Source organism: Lycium ferocissimum, chromosome 11 (genome assembly GCF_029784015.1).
Source record: "Lycium ferocissimum isolate CSIRO_LF1 chromosome 11, AGI_CSIRO_Lferr_CH_V1, whole genome shotgun sequence".
Classification (NCBI taxonomy): domain Eukaryota; kingdom Viridiplantae; phylum Streptophyta; class Magnoliopsida; order Solanales; family Solanaceae; genus Lycium; species Lycium ferocissimum.
Window position 1 is genome coordinate 19,573,178 of NC_081352.1, and position 6,000 is coordinate 19,579,177.

Consider the following 6,000-nt stretch of genomic DNA (forward strand, 5'->3'; position numbering starts at 1 on the left):
CCCAAAATAAGTTGGGAGAATATTTTTAGCCCTTTTTTCAAATTAGATGGGCATTTTTGACCCTTTTGCATTGTTGGATTGCCTATACGGTTAAAAGGGCCTTAAAAGATTGTGGTCCGTCCGATAGCATGTCATTTCTTACAATGGAAAATGCCAGTTAAGTCTTCTTATAGAAAGGCATGTAAAGATGACCTTATTTACAAGAATATACAAGGCAATTGAAGTATCATGGGACCCACTGGAAAAAAAGAGGACTTAAAAAAGTGACTTAAAAATACCAATTGTAAGGTCAGCGGTAGGGCTCTTCCGAAAATGAATTGAGGGCAACAGCAATCAATAGCCAAATTACAGCCACGTGTAAGAAATCAAAATTCCTATACAATCCCTGTGAGGACGACAAATTCTGGCAATCCTTGTTTCTACTATTAAGAAGCATGGGTTTGGGGCTCCCTTTTCGTCGTCCGTTGTGGGGCCCCTCCATGAAAAAAAAAAATATATTTTGGCTCCATATTAAACAACCCATAATTAAAAAAAAAAAAAAAAACAAAATTGTACCAAAAAAAAATTGCGGGCCCCATATATATTAAACAACAACTAATATTAAAAAAAATTGTGGGCCCCATATTAAACACCAACCAGTATTAAAAAAAAAAAAATTGAAACACACCACATCCAAACTCACGGAAAAAAAAAAGTGAACCCCATATTAACAAAATTAAGCAATATTAAAAAAAAAGTGAATCTCATAACAAAAAAACAAACAATATTAAAAAAAATGTGGACCCCATATTAAACACCATGCGTATTCATAGCAAACACTGATATAATAAAATTTTAAATATGGAGCACAAACTACAATGTTATATTAATCGTGTTTTGAACATAGTTTCCCATATTGACAAAATCAAGCAATATATAAAAAATAAAAAAATAAAAAAAGTGAATCCCATATTAAAAAAATAAACAGTGTCAAAAAAAAAGTGCAAACTTTGTATTCTTAGCAAACACTAATATAATAAAGTTTTAGATACGGAGCACAAATTACAATGTTATATCAATCATGTTTTGAATATAGTATATATATATATATGTTATATGCATAAAAATAGTGCAAATTAATAATGTCCAAAAGGGCGGGCTCTATACTAAACAATACTAGGGAATATAAAATAAAAAATAAAATAAAAAAACTATATAAAGCATGGGTTTAGACCTATACTTCATCGTCCGTTGTCCCTTAAAAAAAAAAGGGGTGGGCCCCATACTAAATAACACCGAGCAATTAAAAAAAAGGAAGAAAAAAAGTGAAACTCACCACATCCAAACTCACGGGAACAAAAAAGTGGACCCTATATTAACATAACCAAGCAATATTATAACAAAAAAAGTGAATCCCATATTAATAAAACAAACAATGTTAATAAACAAATGCTTAGAAAATCAAACAATTAAATCAATAATGATAGACTCATTGTCACATGCGTATCAACCCATTAGTAGGAGCAAATGAAATTATTGTACAGCAACATACTTAAAATACTCATATATTAAAATAAGATAGAATTTAATTACTTTTTCATTTTTTTCCTTACTCTAACAAATGTGAAAAAATTGTGGGCCCCATATTAAACACTATGCGTATTCGTAGCAAACACTAATATAATAAAATTTTAAATATATATAAACTACAATATTATATTAATCGTGTTTTGAACATAGTATCCCATATTGACAAAATCAAGCAATATATATAAAAAAAAAAGTTAATCCCATATTTAAAAAAAATCAATGTAAAAAAAAAAAAGTGCGGACTTTGTATTCTTAGCAAACACTAATATAATAAAGTTTTAGATACGGAGCACAAATTATAATGTTATATCAATCGTGTTTTGAACATAGTGTGTATATATATATATATATATATATATATATATATATATATATATATTATATGCATAAAAATAGTGCAAACTAATAATGTCCAAAAGGTTCGGCCCCATACTAAACAACACCGAGCAAAAAAAAAAAAAAAAAAAAAAAAGTGAAACTCACCACATCCAAACTCACGGAAAAAAAAAAGTGGACCCCATATTAACGAGAATCAAGCAATATTTAAAAAAAAAAAGTGAATCCCATATTAATGAAACAAACAATGTTAAAAAACAAATGCTTAGAAAATCAAACAATTAAATCAATAATGATACCACATGCGTATCAACCCATTAGTGGGAGTAAATAAAATTATTGTACAGCAACATACTTAAAATACTCATGGAAAAAAAAATGGACCCATATTTTAAAAAAAAAGGCAACGTCAAAAAAAAAAAAAAAAAAAAAAAGCGTGCACCCATATATCTAAAAAACCAAACAATATTCATATAATTTAAAAGTATCCCATCAAGTCAATAATTGTGGATTCATTGCCACATGCATATTAACCCATTAGTGAGAGCAAATGAAATTATTGCACAACAAAAAATATGGACCTTATATTATTACTTTTCTTTAAAATATTTAATTCTTTGTATTTGTTATTCCGCCATGTCATTTATTTATTATGTTTACTAAAATATATATATTTAAAAAATAAGATACAATTTAATTACTTTTTTATTTTTATTCTTACTCTAATAAATGTGAAAAGAGATTAATATCAAATGAAGATCAAATAATGAATAAGATAAATAAGTCAAATTATAATTCTAATTCACGTTTCCTTAAAAAATCATGCAAAAGACAACATGACAAGTAAAATGAGCTAAACCGAAAATATTTACTAAAATGTAAAATTAATTTAATAATGTGAATTAAAATTATCCAAATAAAAATTTGATAAAAAATAATAAGTATTTTACACTTTTAAATTAATCGAATTAAAATTAAAAATATCAGGCGATGCTCAAATATTGCTATTATTTTATCTCAAAGAGAGGAAAATAATTTTCTTTTAAACAAGTCTTCTCTTTTAAAAAGTATTAATAAATTTTCGTAGCAAACACGAATAAAATAAAGTTTTAGATACAGAGCACAAACTACGCTGTTATATTAATTGTATTTTGGACATAGTATGTATATATATATATATTATTTAAACACAACTATATATACATAGATACACTATAATCCGAAGTGTTGGGCCCGTGCGCAGCACGGGCCTAGGCCATCTAGTTTATATATATAGTCCGACCTCTCTATAACGGCACCCGCATATAATAGCACCTCTCTATAACAGCTAAGTTTTTTCAGAACCGATTTTTTATGTTATATTTTACTTCTCTATATAACATTTCACCTATAACGTTAACAACTAACTTTATAACGATACGCTCTTTGTAAAATTACCCCCATATAACATCTATCTTCTTTTTTTGATAATATAATAATTAACCATCTTTATAAAAATAGAATATCTATGATTACCAGTAATAAGTGTATAAATTTTAATCAAATATTTGATCTTTTCGAAGATTTTCACTCATTTCATTGCTAGACCACTCTCTTGGTGCTTTAAAAACTACCTTTGTGATAAATATCTTACTCTAACACTAGCTTGATATTTTCTACACACAGAGTTAAAGCAGCTCCAACTCCAATTCAAATATTTGAACTGTACTTCACTTGCTTTAAACTTCCAACTTTTTGGTTATATTTGTCACTTTGTAAAAAGCATTATTCTTTTACGTATTCAGCTGGTAAATAAATAACCTAATAATGCATGGTCTGTCTAACCATTAGGGTGGCAGAAGGCACATCAAAGTTTTGGGATAATGTTGTTTGATTTCGACATTCAACAAAAAAGTTTTATTCTTTATCCCAAAAAATAGTGGCAATTACATCATAAGCACGATTGAAGATAATAGGCCAATTAGTCCCTGATGTTGCAGTTTCACCCACTTCTATTAAATGAGTGACCGACACATTTCATTGCAAATAATAAAAATTTATTGCTATTTTTGATTGATCGATGGATATGCATGAATTTGTAATGAATTATTTTAAAAATCTATTTAACAATGAATTAGTGTCAATTTATAGGTAATTCTTTCTTTTTTCTTGTAGTATAGAACAGTTTAACTCCCACTTCGTAATTTATCTTCACTAATAATCCGTACCCACGCGATACGCGGAAAGTGTTAAAGGACATAATTATAACAAATTATAATCTGGCTTGTTGAAGTGCATTAGACCATATTATTTTTAATAAATAAGTAAATTAAATTGTGATATTGTTTCTTATAATATTGCAATGTACTTAATAATAAAATCTTTATGAAATTAATGAAACAAATGGTATATAGTGCTAGAATATCTTGTTAGTTCCTAAAATAGATATCCAATTTTTTTTACTCTTTTAATAATATGTTTAATATTATTATTTAATCTATTGCTCAAAATCATATCACAATCTTTTATAGGTGAAGAATATTTTTCCCTTTCAAGTTTGCTTTAAAAATCAAACACATCCACCAACTTTTAACAATTGCACCTCCACACTCCTCATATAAATAAAAAAAAAAACCCCACCCTCTCCCAATTGAAGATGTCAAGTACCTTTTTACCCTCTAAATTATTAACTAATTTCTTAATGTAATTTTTAATATTACGATTTTTTTTTTCTCTTTTTAACATATATTATTTACTTATAATCTATACTTATAGAACAAATAATCTTATTTATTAAGTCAAAATGTGAAAAATAATTTTAGACATTATAATGTTGGAAAAATAAAATGATTGAGCACAGTAACATTTTAATTAGAATAATTTATTTGTATAAGTAATTTGATAATAGTAACCAAAACTCAATCTTTTTATTTGAGAAAAAAAACAGAAACCTTCCAAAACATATATCTAATGCAAGAGACATACAAAAATAATTATTATCAATAACGATATATTTAATAACAATTGCTTAGTGATTCGATAGTATACTTTAAATGAATTTCATATAATCAGAAAATAATATATTAGTTGTAATCAAAGCTCTAAAGTTAAACACATTCACAAAAAGAATTAATTTTTCTTGTAATTCTTTTGTCGAATACCTGCTTCGTAAGAAGAATAAAGGAATTAAACTATATCTATATATTGATTATAAGAAAATTAAAGTTAGAAAAGTATATGCAACTAAATTTGAATAGTAAATTGATTAGAAGTTCTAATCCATTTGAATTTGATGATTTACAATAACTAATTTTTTACATATTTTAATATTTGAGTACTGTAAAAATTTATTCTGAGGGTCAACCGGAAACAGCCTCCCTATTCCAAAAGGCAGGGGTAGAATGTTATTATAGTATCCTACCCTCAGACGATAAAACTTTGTGCAGAATACACTATGCAGGTATGTTGTTGTTGTTGTTGTTGTTGTTGTTGTTGTTTTGTAGTTAGGTTTAAGTTTCTCATATGAATATATATATTTTCATTATTAAACAATTTTCTTTCGTTGCACAAAGTGTGATTAAGCTTAGAATTTGACAATTAAAAATAAAAATTGGATTTTATGCATTTTTTTTTTTTTGCCTATAACAGTGAAGTATTATTTAAATGTCAATCTTTGTTATAGGTGTATAATGACCATTCTCTATTTTTTGAAATTTTTGGACCAATGATCTTTGTTATAGAGGTTTAACGTAGTACTAGATAGCGTATGACATCAAAGCACGAGCACAACACTTTGGATTATAGTGTATTTATGTGTATGTAGTTGTGTTTGAGTAGTGATAATATATATTTTTGATATTGCTAATAAACAAACATAAGTTTGCACTGTTTATATATATATATATATATATATTTATATTTATTTTCAAAACACGATTAATATAACATTGTAATTTGTGCTCCGTATCCAAAACTTTATTATTATAGTGTTTGCTACGAATACAAAGTTGGGAAAAATTTATTAATACTTTTTAAAAGAGAAAACTTGTTTAAAAGGAAACTATTTTCAAAACTTGTTTAAAAGGAAACTATTTTCCTCTCTTTGAGATAAAATAA